Raw genomic sequence first — 16,657 nt, 5'->3', positions numbered from 1 at the left:
TGGACAGTGAATAAGGAAGACTGTAGAAGAATTGATGCATTTGAGTTATGGTGTTGGAGGAAAATACTGAAAGTGCCATGGGCTGCCCAAAGAACTAACAGATCTGTGTTGAAAGAAGTGCAGCCAGAGTGCTCCTTCGAACCCAGGATGGTCAAACGTTGTCTCTCATACTTTGGACATATTGTCAGGAAGGACCAGTCGTTGGAGAAGGGTATCATGTTTGGTAAGGTGGAGGGTCAGAAAAAAGAAGAAGATTCCCAATGGGATGGATTGGCCAAGTGGCAGCATCAATGGACTCAAGTGTGGCAACAGTAGTGAGGTTGGCCCAGGACTGGGCAGTGTTTCGTTCTGCTGTGCATAAGACCGCCATGAGTCGGTACCGACTCAATGGTACCTAACAACAGCAACATACCATTTTTAGCAGCCGTCCAAAAGATGATATGTTTAAGAATAAATCTAACCAGAGAAACAGAGCTATACAAAGAAATCTACCAAGCACTACTACAAGAAACCAAAAGATTTTTAAAATTGAGAGAATGTACCATGCTCATGTATAGGAACATGTATCGGTTCCGACCCATGGTGACCCTGTATAGGGTTTCTGAGGAGCAGATAGTGAGCTTGAAATGCTGACCTGGTGGTTCAAATGGCTTTGCAATCAACACATTGTGAAATATCAACACTACGCAAAGCAATCTAGATATAACACGATCAATTCCAGATTGCAACATCCTTCTTTAAAGAGATGGAAAACTCGATCACGAACTTTATATGGAAAGGAAAGAGACCTCAGATAAGCAAAGCACTGCTTAAGAAGAACTAAGTAGGAGGCCTCTCATTCCCTGATCTCAAAATCTACTATACAGCCCCAGTGATCTAAACAGTCTGGTACAGTTACCATAAAAGACACACATATCAATGGAACAGAATTGAGAACCTAGAAGTAAATCCATCCATACACCATCAATTGATCTTTGACAAGTGTCCAAAACACATAATATGGGGAAGAGATACTCTCTTCAATAAATGGTACTGGCAAAACTAGGAATCCATTTGCAGAAGAGTGAAACAAGACCCATATTTCACACTATATACAAAAACAAACTCAATGTGGACTAAATACCTAAATGTAAAACCTAGAACTATGAAGATTATCAATGAAAAAATAGGGACATATCTAGGAAACTTAATACATGGCATAAATACACTGTCAAACATTACTAAAAACACACAAGCATAAGATGACAAAATAGATGACTGGGACCTCCTAAAAATTAGATATACAAGTCCCTCAAAAGATTTCGCCAAGACCACAATGGTCTACTGGTGAGTGGAAGAGGTGGAAAGGCAGCAATGAAGAAATGGGCTGAGTTCAACAACAGTCCATTGAATCCCATTGACCTGGAGATGAGAGAGAGAAGAGGAAGAGCTGGCTGGTCCTAAGTGTGGTTGAGAACTGAGGACACTTGAGCCCATGTATAAGGACATAGCCAGAGGGCTAGAGCTGAGAGTGAAGCATCCAGCTGATATCTGATATGAAGTGAGGGGAGATGCACAAGAACACCCAAACTTGCAGACAGTACCCTTTTGACCTAGCCTCGATGGCTCGATAATCAGAACTCAACTAGAGGAAGATTGAAAAAAATAAATAATTTTTTTTTTTTTGGATAAAGAAAACGAGGGTAAATTGCTTCAATTTGATGAACCTGACCTATACTCAGAGAGGTAGTTACTCTAAATACCATCAGAGAGGGAAGGAGTCTTCACATCAAGTATCAAAGCTACCCCATCTGTACACAGGGTAGACAGGGACGGGCAACTTACACATTGGCTACCTAAAATGAGGGGGCAATAAAGGCACAAAGTGACTGGCTTACAAGATTTCACGAGGGAATTTAGTTTAAGAGTATGGGGGGAAAGAGTCCCCACTGAATAGTTGTCACCTTGTCTCGATGGGTCTGGTGAAAAGAGACGGGGATAAGATTCGCATGATTCAATAGTGAATAACTGTTATCATGACTAATTGCAACTGTCACAATTGTAAAGGTAAAAGGTTGTAACAAAAACAGGGGAGTGGTTAATCTTACAGTCTAGAAACACAGGACCCTGGGATCATCGGGAGAGAAGCACACAAGCAGAATGCGGAACCTTAGCCAGAGAAGCAGCGGAGATAGAGATGGAAGCAAAGATGAGGGCATGGCGAAGGGGAGTGGCTGAGGACTCTAGATTCATGGACTAACAAGAGAAGGACTAAGAGCTGGTGGCCAGGAGGCAGATTTGCAGAATGTGCCCTTTGGAGATGTAAATTATTATATATGCCTGAGTAGGTTTCTTTTTTGTTTGTTTTTAAAAAGCTAAAGTGAATAGAAACAAATACTGTTAACTGATAGTACATGGAGGGGATTATAACCATTGTAATGAAACAAGGTGTATGATTTGTTGAATGTAAAACTGATGATCGGCCCTGTAAACTTTCACTCAATTTACAATAAAAACTTGAAAAAAAAAGAGAAAAAAAAGATTTCGCCAAGCTCCCTCACTTCATATCAGCTGGATGCTTCACTCTTAGCTCTAGCCCTCTGTGGCTATGTCCTTGTTAATGGGCTCAGGTGTTTCCAGGTATCATCACACTTTGGACTAACCAGCCCTTCCTATTCTCTCTCTCATAGCCATGTCATTGGGAGTTTGGAGAGCGTGGTTGAACTCTGCCCATTTCTTCATTGCTGCATTTCCCCTCTTCCACTCACTAGTGAACCAATGTGGTTACTAGCAAGGTTGTATGCCTGCTCATGTGTTCCCTTTGAGTTTCAGTCTTAGAGGGTGGTTTGTCCTAAAGGGAATTGATTACTTGCTTTGATGGCTTCCCAGCGAACTTGCTTATTCTTGTGGTAGCCAGTCATACTGACATTTTTGTTTGGGGTTTTCCCTCATGATCTTTCTTTAAGGGTGTGTCTTCTGTCGCTCTGGCTCTTCTGGACTGGTCTGCTTGTTATTTCTGGTGGGGTCTGGATGGGGCTCAGGATTCCACCTAGGGTCCTATGTACTGCAAGGGTTCCACAGGAGGCCTATTTCACTGGGCGGGTTCTAGAACCCCTTTCAAGTATTCCAATTAGTTATAGGCTGAAGATGAGCTTACAAGTTTTCTGTAATCATGTTTCCCACCATTCCTTTAGGGAAAAAAAAAAAAGATTTTGCCAAGGAGTGAAAAGGAAGGCCCACAGACAGGAAATTTTTCTTTCTTTCTTTCTTTTTACGACATAGACAACAGACTAATCTCTAAAATTTATAGAAAACTACAACACCTTTACAAGAAAGAGGTAAATAACCCAATTAAAAAACGGACACAGGGCATGAACAGATATTTCACCATGGAAGACATTCAGGCAGCCAACTAACATGAAGAGATGTCTACTATAATTAGCCATTAGAAAAAAACAAAAACAGAAAATAACAAATGCTCGTAAGGGTGTGGAGACTGGGACCCTCCTACTTGGCTAATAGGACCATAAAACGGTTCAGCCAATGTGGAAAACAGTATGGCACTTCCTGAGAAAGTTGGAAATAGAAATTCTGCATGATCCAGCAATCCCTCTACTTGGTAGTACATCCACAAGAAATAAGAGCCAGGGCACAACTAGGTATATGCACATCAATGTTCACTGCAGCACTATTCATCAGAGCAAAAAGATGGAAACAGCCTCAATGTCCATTAATGGAAGAATGGATAAACAAACATACATACACATAATCGAATGATGACTCTGCGAAATACCTCATACTAAGGCAATTTCTATTAGAAAATTTGACCAATATTTTGCTCACAGTAACTCAAAATGATTGTAGCAATAAAACAAGGAATTACCAGAAATTCAAGCTGGATTCAGAAGAGGATGTGGAATGAGAGATATCATTGTTAATGCCAGATCAATTTTGTCTGAAAGCAGAGACTATCACAATGTTGTTTACCTGTGTTTTATCAACTATGAAAAGGCATTCAACTGTGAGGATAATAATAAATTATGAACATTGCAAAGAATGGGAATTCCAAAACACTAAGTTGTACTCATGTGGAACTGGTACATATATCAAGAGATAGTCATTCAAATAGAATGAAGGGAAATTGGTGTGTAAGTTGCAAGAAAGGCATGGGAAATCAAGTGAAACAAGATACAGATGGTGATCCTGGAAATCCTGAGCATCAGAGGACAGGGCGGAGAGGTGGACTGAGTGTCGACTGGCAAAGGAAGCTGAACAGGAGCAGTGAGAGCTAAGAAAAATGGGTGGACGGAGGGCTGGTTTGGAGTAAAGTCATCCTGAGCTTTTGCGAGCAGCTACTGATATAGCGGGCTGCAGGCACAGGATGAAGCTACCTAGAGATTGGGGGAAAGGGGGTGCAGTTCTCCCTTGTTTCCATGTCCTCCTAGTAGTTGGGAGTGTGGCCATTCCTGACACTCGCCAACCCAGTGGCACCTCTCCTGCACAGTCTCTGATCTGCCTAGGATGGGGTGCTAGGCATATTGTTCCTGGTTCTGGAGGTGTGTGAACCTGCCCTAAATTATAACACATAAACAGTGAACTGAGAACTAACTTCATTTACGCTTGGGCCTCCACCACATCCATCAAGAGACAGATGGTGAGTGCCTGAGAATACGTCAATATATAATCATTGACTAAATATAAATACAACATCATAATGTCTCAAAGAAAACAGACAATTTCAGCTTACACATAGAAGCAAGCCAAGTGCCTCAAACAAGTCTTCAAAATACAGAGTGAGAAAATATAACCCCAGAAATGATATGGGAACTACCTGATGTAGAAATTAAAAGAATGGTAATTATGCAACTTCAATAGACTGAGAGAAAGAAAACTACAAGTGAAATCAAGGAAAACATAGACAAAACTATTGAAAATATTGGGAAACAAAATAGCTGAAAATATGGGAACCATACAAAATTAGCCATTAGAAAAGTATAAGTTAACACTAAGACTTCAGAAACAGTTAATAAGCTAACAGTTAATACGCTAAAGGGGCAGAAAAAGAAAAAGAACTGAATCAATGGAAAGGCAAATTACTGAACTTGAAGAAAGTCTAAGATTCATGTGGGACACTATCAAGAATAATTTATACATGATAGGAATTCAAAAACAGGAAGGAAGGAAGAAAGAAAAAAAAAACAAAAAACTCACAGAATATTGTCCAAGAATTGTTAGAAGAAAATTTTCACAATATCCATGAAAGAAGAGAAGGCAGTTGAATGAACAAGAAGTTGAATGAACTCCTAACAGAGTAGATCCCTAATGAGAATCACCTAGACATACAATCAAAACCAAAGACAAGGAAAGAATTCTGAGAACAGCTTAGGAGAAATAAAAAGTTACCTAAAAAAGAGAACTAATAGACTGGATGATCAGAGCTCAACCAGGAGAAGAAAGAAGGGGGGGTGGGGGGGGTGGAAGAAGATTGAGCTGATCCAAGCTGATGAACTTGACCTATGCATACCAATGCAGTGACACAAAAGAGGCAACAAATCCTTACAGCAAGAAACATTCCCACCCTCTCCACACACAGAGTAGACAGAGAGGGGCAACTTGGACACTGGATACCCAAATGGGGAGGGAGGGATTACAAAGGCAAGTACTGGCTTACAAGCTTTTAAGAGGGAACCTAGAGCTAGGGGGCATGGAGGAAGGCAGAATCACTAGTGAGTACTATCTAATTTGTCTAGGTGGAGCTGATGAAATACAGATGGGTTACGTGCGACACTGTAGTGAATAATGGTTACCAAGACGGATTGTGAGTGTTGGAAATGCAAGGGTAGATGTTTTGTAGCAAGGAAGAGAGCGATTATTTCTCCAGTCTAGGAGCGGAGGTCTCTGGGACCACCAATGGATAAGAAGTCGAGAACGGACCCCACCCAGAGAACCGGGGATGCCTGAGATGGAGACAGAGATGATGACATGGAGGAATGAAGTGGCTGGGGACTCTGGATCCAGAGAGGGAGAGGAACTGTGGGCCGAAGACTGAGGGGGGAGGGAGGAGTGTAGAGCACGGGCTTCTAGGATATGCCCTTTGGTCGGAAGATGATGCATGGAGGGGATTGGAACCCTGGCAATGTAATGATATACGATGGAATGAATGTGGAACTGAGGTTCTCTCATGTAAACTATCATATAATTCACAATAAAACATTAAAAAAAAAGAGAGAGAGAGAGAGAACTAGTAAGACTAAGCTCTGAAACACCATGCAGGTAAGAAGACAATGGGACAACACATATAAAATTATGAAATAAACCAATTGTTAATCAATAATCGTATGTCCAGTAAAATGGTCCATCAAAGGTGAAATTAGGTCATTTTCAGACAAACAGAAAGTATAAGGTATATAACAATATCACCTAGACTCAACCCACATATGCAAAGTAAACAGAACTATAAGACTGAAAAACAGAGAACCAGAGATAAAGTTGGTAGCTGTAGATTTACTGATATCAACTTCCAACATTTTCGTCCTTTTTTCTTACGGGCATCTCTTTATAATATTGATTTCTCCACTTTATTCTTTAGCTTTTTTGAAAATACCATTAATAACAACCTTTGTCAATTAATAAAAACTTGGACTTGCCAAAAAAAAAAAAAAAAAAAAAAAAGCAAGTGATCTGAATGAAAGGGGAAAAAATATGTACATAATACTAAGGTACTTACAAAATGTAAGTTTGTATTCCATTCAACACACATGGAATACAAATATATTAAACAAATACATTAGTACACGATCCTATAATAGCACAACACGGTGGTAGGAACATCTGTTCTTGTGTCAGACTACCTACCTAGGTTTGATTTTTGACTCCCTACCTGCAAACTTCAATATGTTGGGAAAGTTATTGGTCTCTCTACCTCAGTTTCTATTATCTATAAAGTGACAATAATAATGTCTCTTTGCATTTTCTCGGTAGAAGTCGAAGGAAGAGGTCAGCTTGGAGACACTGCGGTGGCTGATCACTACCTCATCAGTGCAGCCTTTCTTTGTTCAGTGCCTCACCTCTCCCTGGAAGGGGAGTGAGGCTTTCACATCAGGCAGGTGCCTCTGCTGCTAGAGTTCTGAGCTTGAAGTCAGACTTCTCTCAAACTTGTGTGCTAAGGACACTCAGATGTTGGCCTCAGCGTCCCCATGAAAACGTCTGTACTCAGACAAAGGAAAGGGTCTGGCAGAAAGAAACACCTACTATCCTGGGCTTGGCAACAAGAGGACAGGTAGTGGAAATCCTGCAATCAGAGAAGCATACTGAAAGCCGACAAAGAAGCTGAAAATGGGTGGTGGAGAGAGGTATAACATTCCAGTTCCCCAGTCTAGAAATGGTAGTAAGAACCAACAACAGCTTAACAGACAAAAGACCAAGGATCAGAATTCCCCAGATGATGATTGTTCATTAAAAAAAATAAAGAGGACATGCTTATAATTCAGCAACAGTTGCATGGCAGGTCATGCAAAATGGAAGGAAGAACAAAGTGCACTTCCCAAATAATCAAAATTGGAACTCTGGTTTGTCAAGCCCCAGCTTGCTTTTTAAGGCTCAAACAAATCAGAATTAGGCTGGAGCCAAATTCAGTGAGGCCCCACCACCAAGTGTTCTCCTGTTTCCTTTAATTCTTCTGATAAAGAAATAATGACCTTTCAACTTAAACCTTACTTGAAGTACAGGTATAAAAGAAATTACTATTGTTTAAATTTAAGCATCCTAAAAAATAGCCAATAGGTGTGAAACAAATTCACTAGGAATTAATCTATTTGTGTAAAATTGCTAATTAATGTAGAAAATGTGATTAGACTTAAGTGTGCACTGTGACATAATGAATGTATCAGTATAAGTTAAAATTACTAAATATTTATTTGATACTGTGTTCTCATATAACTCTTATTTTACCATTCTGGTTTGGAGTGGGAAAATACTCATTTAAGATGATCACTCATGGATCAGCAGATTTACTTGTTGGAAACTAGTGAATCAATTTAGTATCTAACTAAAACAGACAAGGATTGAGAACTAGACAAATATTCGGAAGTTTAATGTCCTAAAAACACTTGACCAGTAATAGACACCTGATGTGTATTCCACAAACAAAAATGTTGAGTTTTTCTTAATGCATTGTATTTTAATAGGAGCTCTGGTAGCGTAGTGGTTACGAATCAGGCTGTGAACCGCAAGGTCAGCAGTTCGAAACTACCAGCTGTTCTGTGGGAGAAAGATGAGGCTTTCTGCTCCTGTGAAGATTTACAGCCTCAGAAACCCTTTCAGGGTCACTATGAGTTGGAACCAACTCCACAGCACATAATAACAACAACGAAAGGGCTTATTAAAATAAGGCACAGCATACTCCAACAGCCTTTTTTTTTACATGCAATGGATAGCTGTCTGCAAGCAAGTACACCATTTTTATAGACAGTATTGGGTCATTGAATAGCTTTCAAAATACATTTTTGTATTATAGCACTGCACAAGCTATTGACAGTGATCTCTCCTCAAATCATCCCTGCAGAGCTTGCTTCAAGTGGTGGGAGGGATGTTGATAATGTGTAAGTTTTATGTATCTAGAAAAGTAACAGCCATGTAAATATATATAATAAACTTGTAGCATCTGTAAGGTTTTGTTGGCCTTTATCCTATAAAAATAGACTATTTTAATATGAATTTTCTGAATTTAAGACCAAAGACTGTTTTTTAAATACTATGGAGTCCTGGTGTGGCGCTGTGGGTTAATGCGCCAGACTGCAAAGCCATATGAACTGCAAGGTCAACAGTTCAAACTCACCAGCTGCTCCTCAGAAACCCTATACAGGGTCACTATGGGTCGGAATCGACTCAATGGCACTCCACAACAACAATGGATTAATTTTAAAGGTTCAGAATAACTTTTTTAAAAAGTTTGCCCTTGTGCTAAAGTGCCAGTGTCTGTATAATTGATTTGGTTGTAAAATGTATCTCTAAAGTAATTTTTAGGGTAAGTTTTCTATAATGGAAAGCGTAAAACTGCTAAAACACTATTTTTAAAAGACATGAAATGCAGTACAGGACTTTTTTTGCAGTACAGGACTTTTTTTTTTTTTTGTCTTTCTCATAATCCCAAAGATTACCTATTAAAAAGTCCCTCCCAACCTTTAAGGTTCATTTTGGCTTTTACCAATTTTTGCAACCTATGATACTAGTCTAGATAATTGTGCGATGCTCAGTGTATTATTTGTCATAAAAAAGTGTAACCCAGGGGGGCCATGTATGCAATTTCTTAATACTTTAATAGATATGTTTTACCTGACCTTAAAGGTAGTTAAATGGTAAATTAATCCAAAAGTACAAAAGTGGTGGTGGGAGGTTAATTTTAAAATTCTGATTACAAAGGTATTATTTTCTGGTTTGGCAGTTCTTTAGATGTTTATAAACAAAATGACTAAATTGCATTTCTCCAAATAAATGCAGAGAAAGTAAGACTGTCTTGTTATCCTAAAGACAAATTCATATAAGTACTTAATGTATGGATAACAATTTGAAGCATGAAATTTTAAATAAAACAAAAAAAATGCCTCTCTGGGTTACTGAATCAAATGTATCGGATTTGTACCAAGAGGCAGTGTGTAACATACAATCTTCAATACGTTTTAATCAGTGGAGCACTGGTGGTATAGTGGCTTAAGTGTTTGGTTGCTACCAGAAAGGTTGGCAACTTGAACCCATCAGTTGCTCTATGAGGCAAAGATTTACAACCTTGCAAAGTCTATGGGGCAGTTCTACTCTGTCCAACAAGGGTTGCTACAAGTCAGAATCAACTTGATGGCAAAAGGTTTGTTTTTGTTGTTGTTTTGGTCTTCATCATTATGGTTAATGAATACTACTCATTCTCTCATATTCCATCTATTTCAGGGTGAAAGCCATATCTACTTCTATGCTACTTCAAGACCACCACTTTGGCCCCATTATATAAAAGGCTTTATTACAGATTGCTTCTTGTACCCCCTCCCCCAAATATGTCAACTTGGCTAAGGCCATGATTCTCAGCAACATGTAATTATCTTCCATTTTGTAATCTGATGTAATTATCGTATGTGTTATAAATCCTAACTTCTTTGATGTTAGAGGATCTGGACTGTATGAAGAAAAACATGGCATCAGGACTGGGAAAAAGATACATTAACAACCTACAATATGCAGCTGACACAACCTTGGTTAGTGAAAGCAAGAAGAACTGAAAGTACCTGCTGATGAAGATCAAAGAATACAGCCTTCAGTATGGATTAGAATTTAATGTAAAGAAACAAATGTCTTCACAACTAGACCAACAAACAACATCACGATAAAGAAAAGGATGAAATTGTGAAGGATTTCATTTTACTTGGATCCATAATCAATGCTCATGGAAGCAGCAGTAATTAAATGACACGCTGCGTTGAACAAATCTGCTGCAAAAGACCTCTGAAGTGTTAAATGAGCAAAGATGTTAGTCTGAGGACTACAGTGCACCTGATCCAATCCATGGTATTTTCTATCATCTCAAATGCATGTGAACGTTGGACAATGAATAAGGCCAATCATAGAAGAATCAATCCATTTGAACTGTGGTGTTGGAGAAGAATATTGAAAGTACCATGGATTGCTAGAAAAACCAACAAATCTGTCTCAAAAGAAGTACAGCCAGAATTTGCCTTACAGCGAGGATGGTCTTTAGGTCTCATGTACTTTGGATATACTATCAAGAGAGATCAGTCTCTGAAAAAGAACATTCTACTTGGTAAAGTAGAGGATCAGCGAAAAAGAGGAAGAACCCCAAGGAAAACAGTAATACAGTGGCTGCAACTATTGACTCAAACACAGTAATTATGAGGTTGGTGCAAGATTGGACAGTGTTTTGTTTTGTTGTGCATAGGGTCACTGTGAGTTGGAGCCAGTTGGACAGTACCTAGCAACAATGAAATGTTAATGAGGCAGGATTAGAGGCAGTTATTTTAATGAAGCAGGATACAATCTACAGATTAGGTTGTATCTTGACTCAAACTCTTTTGAAATATAAAAGATTAAACAAGCAAGCGGAGATTAGAGGGACCTGACAACCATAGAGATCGAAGAGTGGAGTGCACTGTTTGGACTGAGGGTCCCTGCATTGGGAACCTCCTAGACCCAGGAATAGACTGATGTCAAGACACAAGGAACACTGGGCCCACAAATGTTGAAAGGAGACAAGATATCTGATACAGAAAGAGATAGAGCCTTCTCCTAGTGCTAGTGCCCTAAATTTGAACTTCCAGTCACTTAACTGTGAGAGAATTTGTTTTTTTAAAAGATACTCACATGTGATATTGCCTAATATAGCAGCACTAGACAACTAAGACAGATTTATACTATCTGACCATATTACCCTGTGTCCACTCTCATTTGTTACCACCCCTTATATCCAATAAGGGCTCCAGCAACTACCTCAGTTTTCCTCTTCAAATCAAGTCCTAACAACACCTTTGGTGTTTTCGGCAACTTTTCAAATAATCCAGTTCAAAAGGCTGGAGAGGCAAAGACTGAGGGTGCTTTTGTTCTAAGATTCAGGTTCATCATGATTCTAGATTCTGTGCTTATCCTTTTGACAGCAACCACCAACATATAAGTCAGTGCAATGAGTATAAAGTTTGGATGTGTTACATTTCATTTAAAATATTTTAAATATTCAGCATTTTATATGAAATGGATAGGCCACCTTCCCTTAAACACTATGTACTGTACACGTACAGTGTTCTCTACTTTAGGGAATTCCCGTCCTTGGCAACAAAACTCTAACACCTCTTCCTAGACACTGGGGCAATTTCCCAATAATGAGCCACTGGAAAAACTGACCTAGATCCACAAAGATGACTTCAATCCCTTAACTCCTTGATTTTCTCCAATCTATCAACTCCTTCCCGTTGTTGCTTCCATCTCATATGATCAGATTTGAAGTCCTCTTCCCTCTCATACTTCCACTTCCATCTTTTTGCCTAGATTAAAAAAACTAATGCTGGGTCACATCAATTGTTTCCATCCCCACTTCAACAGCTGGTTGCTAAGTGTTGCCAGGTGGGGGGGAAAAGCCTCAACATCAAAAATGGGTATGACAAATTCTACATTTCTTACTTCAATTAAACTCTCAATGCTTGCTTGCTGCCTGAAAATCCTTTCATGCTTTCCTTATTAGATTTCACACAGAGGACTGCTTTCAAGCACGCTTTCCTATATCCTCCTTCCTCTATGCAAATTATCAGACCTCCTATTTATTAAGAAAACAGAAGCAATCAAATAGTAGCGACTTCAACTTCCTATCATGTACATTCAAATTTCCCTCCCAATCCTCCCATGCATCTGTGTCCTCAAATGTCCTTGTCTCCTTTCATTCTATCACAGTAACAATGCATGAGGCATTTATCTGTGCTTCTGACCCAATATCCTCTTTATCTCCTTGGAAGACCCTGCTTCATTTTTCAACCTCTATTTCCCATTCGGACTCCTGGTGTGGTGCTATAGGACAAGCACTGGACTGCAAATCACAAAGTCAGCAATTCAAACCCACAAGCTGCAGGGTTGCTAAGAGTCAGAATCAACTTGACAGCACTTAAAGCAACATTCCCCATCATCACTTAAGCATGCTCAAGTTTCTTTCATCTTACTTGGGAAAATGGAGAAATAAAAGCCCTTTTTCAAACTCATTTTCTTCTATTGACCTTCTTAGTCAAAGTTCTTTTAAGAGTAGTCTACATTGTCTTTCACTTTTCGTTTCAACTATTTTGTTGGTATTGTTAAGTGTGGTTAAGTCCATTAAAACTCATACAGACCCTGTATAGAATATAGGGTTTCCAAGGAGTGGCTGATGGGTTTGAACCTTTATCTTGTGACTAGCTGTCTGGTGCTTATCCTACAGCACACTACACGAGGACTCCTTCTATCATTTTAGCCCACTCTTATTTAACATTAAGGAGCCCTGTTAGCACAACAGTGTAAACACTGAGCTGCTAACTAGAAGGTAGGTGGTTCGAATCCAGCAGTCACTCAGAGGGTGAAAAATGACGCCATCTGCTCCCGTTTAGATTTACTGTCTCAGAAAACCTACTCTATATAGGATCCTATATAGGATCACTATGAGTTGGAATCAAATCTATGACAGTGGAATTCACATATCTAATATTCCAATGACAATGTTGTTGCCAACATCACCAGCAACCTCCTACCTGCAGAACACACCCCTTATAGGACAAATCTGCAGAACACTGTTAGCCAACCATCCTTGCCTCCTTGACTTCCATTTCATACTCTCCTGCTTTTCTTCCTCCACTCATCGTTTTAATGCTGTTCATCCCTAGGGTTCTGTCTACAACCCTACAGCCCTATTTATCTACTCCTGCTGCAAAACCTTTCGAGGTTATCTTGTATTTCATGGTTTCCATTACCAACTACCCTCTGATAACTGTATGATCACCTGAATTTCTTTGCCGATTAATTTTGAATCATGCAGTGGTCTATAACTTTTTTTAAAGGCTACAAATAGAACATATGTACATTTAGGTACACAGCTAGTGAATCCTTAAATATAGGCATTAGAATAAGTATAGGGAGTTCAAATAGTACAGTAGATTATCAGTACTTCAAAACTACCAGTTGCTCATCTGGAGAAAGATAAGACTTTGTTGCTGTTCTTAGGTGCCATCGAGTCAGTACCGACTCATAGTGACCCTATGCAGGGCATAACGTAACACTTAGCGATCCTGGGCCAACCTCACTGCTTTGCCACACTTGAGTCCATCGATGCTGCCACTTGGCCAATCCATCTCGTTGGGAGACTTCCTCTTTTTCTCTGACCCTCCACCTTACCAAACATATCCTTCTCCAGTGACTGGTCCCTCCTGACAATATGTCCAAAGTGTGAGAGACAACGTTTGGCCACCTTGGCCTCTAAGGAGTACTCTGGCTGCACTTCTTTCAAAATGGATCTATTAGTATTTTGGCGGCCCATGGCACTTTCAGTGTTCTCTTCCAACACCATAACTCAAATACATCAATTCTTCTAAGGTCTTCCTTATTCAAGGTCCAGCTTTCACATGCATATGAGGTTACTGAAAATATCATGGCTTGAGTCAGGCGCACCTTAATCCTCGAACTGACATCTTTGCTCCTCGACACTTTAAAAAGGGCTTGTGCAGCAGATTTTCATACTGCAATACGTTGTTTGACTTCTTGAGTGCTGCTTCCATGAGTGTTGGTAGTTGATGGAAGAAGAATGAACTCCTTGACAATTTCAATTTTTCTCCATTGATAAGAATGTTGTTTATTGGTCCAGTGGTGAGGATTTTTGTTTTCTTTACATTGAGATGCAATCTATACCAAAGGCTGTGTTCTTTGATCGTCATCAGTAAATGTTTTAAGTCCTCTTCACTTTCAGCAAGCAAGGTTGTAGCATCTGCATATCGCAGGTTGTTAATGAGTCTTCCTCCAATCCTGATGCCACGTTTTTCTTCATTGAACCCAGCTTCTCATATTATTTCCTCAGCATACAGGTTGAATAAATATGGTGGAAGAATACAACCTTGTGGCAAACCTTTTTCAATTTTAAACCATTCAGTGTTTCCATGTTCTGTTCTAACAGCTGCTTCTAGGTCCAGGTACAGTTTCCTCATGAGCTCAATTAAGTGTTCTGCAATACTCATACTTAGCAATATTGTCCATACCTTGTCATGATCGACTCAATGTAAAGCCTTTGCGTAGTCAATAAAGCACAGGTAAACATCTTTCTGATTCTCTGCTTTCAGCAAAAATCCATCAGACATCAGCAATGATATCCCTCATTTCACAGCCTCTTCTGAATCCAGTTTGAAACTTTGGAAGTTCTCTGTCAATGTATGTTTGCAGTCGTTTCTGTATTATCTTTAGTAAAACTTTACTCACTCACATGGGATACCAAAGATTTTATCCGATTATTTCCACATTCCATTGGGTCACAAATACGGATCTCTTCCAATCAGTTGGCCAGATAACTGTCTTCCAAATTTCTTGGCAGAGATGAGTGAGTGCCTCCTGTGCCACCTCACTTTCTTGAAAGATTTCTATTTTTACTCCATCAATTCCCGGTGCCTTGTTCTTTGCCAATTCCTTCAATGCACCTTGGACTTCCTCCTTCAGTATCATTAGCTCTTGATCATATGCTACCTCTTGAAATGGTTGAACATTAACCATTTCATTTTGGTATAATGACTCTGTATTCCTTCTATTTTCTCTTGATGCTTTCTGTATCATTCAATAATTTGCTCACAGAATCTTTCAATAGCGAAAGTTGAGGCTTGAATACTTTCTTCAGTTCACCCGGCTTGAATTTATCTTCTTGAGTTGACCTTTAAAATTTTCTATTCAGCTCTTGGACCTCCTCATTTCTTCCATTTGCTTAAGCATCTCTACACTGGAGAGCAAATTTCCCTATCACTTCTGACATCCATTTTTTACCTTTTCCTTCTTTCTTGTCTTCTCAATAATGTTTTGCTTTCTTCATGTATGATGTTCTTGATGTCATCCTACAATTTTTCTAGTCTTTGGTCTTTAGTGTTTAATGTATCAAATCTGTTCTTCAGATGATCTCTAAATTCAGGTGGAATATATTCAAGGTCATATTTTGGCTCTCGTGGACTTGTTTTCATTTTCTTCAGCTTCAGTTCGAATTTGCATATGAATAATTGATGATCTGTTCCACAGTCTGCCCCTGGTCTTGTTTTCCCTGATGACATGGAGCTCTTCCATCATCTCTTTCTGCAGATGTAGTCAATTTGATTTCTATGTATTCGATCTGGTGAAGTCCATGTGTATAGTCGTCTCTTATGCTATCTAAGGAAGGTAGTTGAAATGAACAAAACATTGATTTTGCAGAATTCTATCATGCATTCTCCAGGATCATTTCTATCACCAAGGACATATTTTCCAACTACTGAGCCTTCCTCTTTGCTCTCAACTTTTGCATTCCAATCACCAGTAATGATCAATACATGTTGATTGCATGTTTGATCAGTTTCACATTGAAAAAGTTGGTAGAATTCTTCAATTTCATCCTCACTGGCTTTAGTGGTTAATGCGTAAGTTTGAGAGATGCAAATCAAAACAAAAATGAGATATCATCTCACACCAGTAATAACAGAAAACATCAAAAAAGTAGAGGACAATAAATGCTGGCAGGGATGTGGACAGACTGAGACACTCCTACATTGCTGGTGGAACTGAAAAATAGTACAACCTCTCTGGAAAGCAACATGGCGCTTCCTAAGAAGGTTGGAAATAGAAATACCTTATGATCCAGCAATTCCTCTACTTGGTATTTACCCACAAGAAAAACGAGCCATAACAAGAGTAGATATACGCACACCAATGTTCATAGCAGCACTATTTACAACAGTAAAAAGTTGTAGACATTGCCAGGGCGGCCAGGCGATGCAGGGATATTAGTCTCGCTCATACGATCCAAGAGTAAATAGATAAAGGTTTACAAAACAGACTAAATGCTTTAGAGAAAGGAAGATCACTTAAGGGAAATAAGACTCAATATATCCAGATTACACTCCCAGCTAAGGTTATTCACGGTATAAGTAGATTTGTGTTATCTTTCAGTAATCCA

General features: G+C 39.2%; 1 protein-coding gene and 1 pseudogene across 1 annotated transcript in view; one reads left to right on the top strand and one right to left on the bottom strand.

Annotated features, from left to right (window-relative positions):
- LOC102837785 (importin subunit alpha-4-like) overlaps positions 1 to 16,657 on the bottom strand; it is a 170,585-nt gene that overhangs the window by 114,327 nt on the left and 39,601 nt on the right. The gene's annotated exons all lie outside the window — the stretch shown is intronic.
- LOC102838916 overlaps positions 7,315 to 16,657 on the top strand; it is a 48,802-nt pseudogene continuing 39,459 nt past the window's right edge.

Source organism: Chrysochloris asiatica, unplaced genomic scaffold, assembly GCF_000296735.1.
Source record: "Chrysochloris asiatica unplaced genomic scaffold, ChrAsi1.0 scaffold00263, whole genome shotgun sequence".
Lineage (NCBI taxonomy): Eukaryota > Metazoa > Chordata > Mammalia > Afrosoricida > Chrysochloridae > Chrysochloris > Chrysochloris asiatica.
The sequence above is the reverse complement of the archived record's forward strand: the minus strand, read 5'-3'. Positions and strand labels throughout refer to the sequence as shown.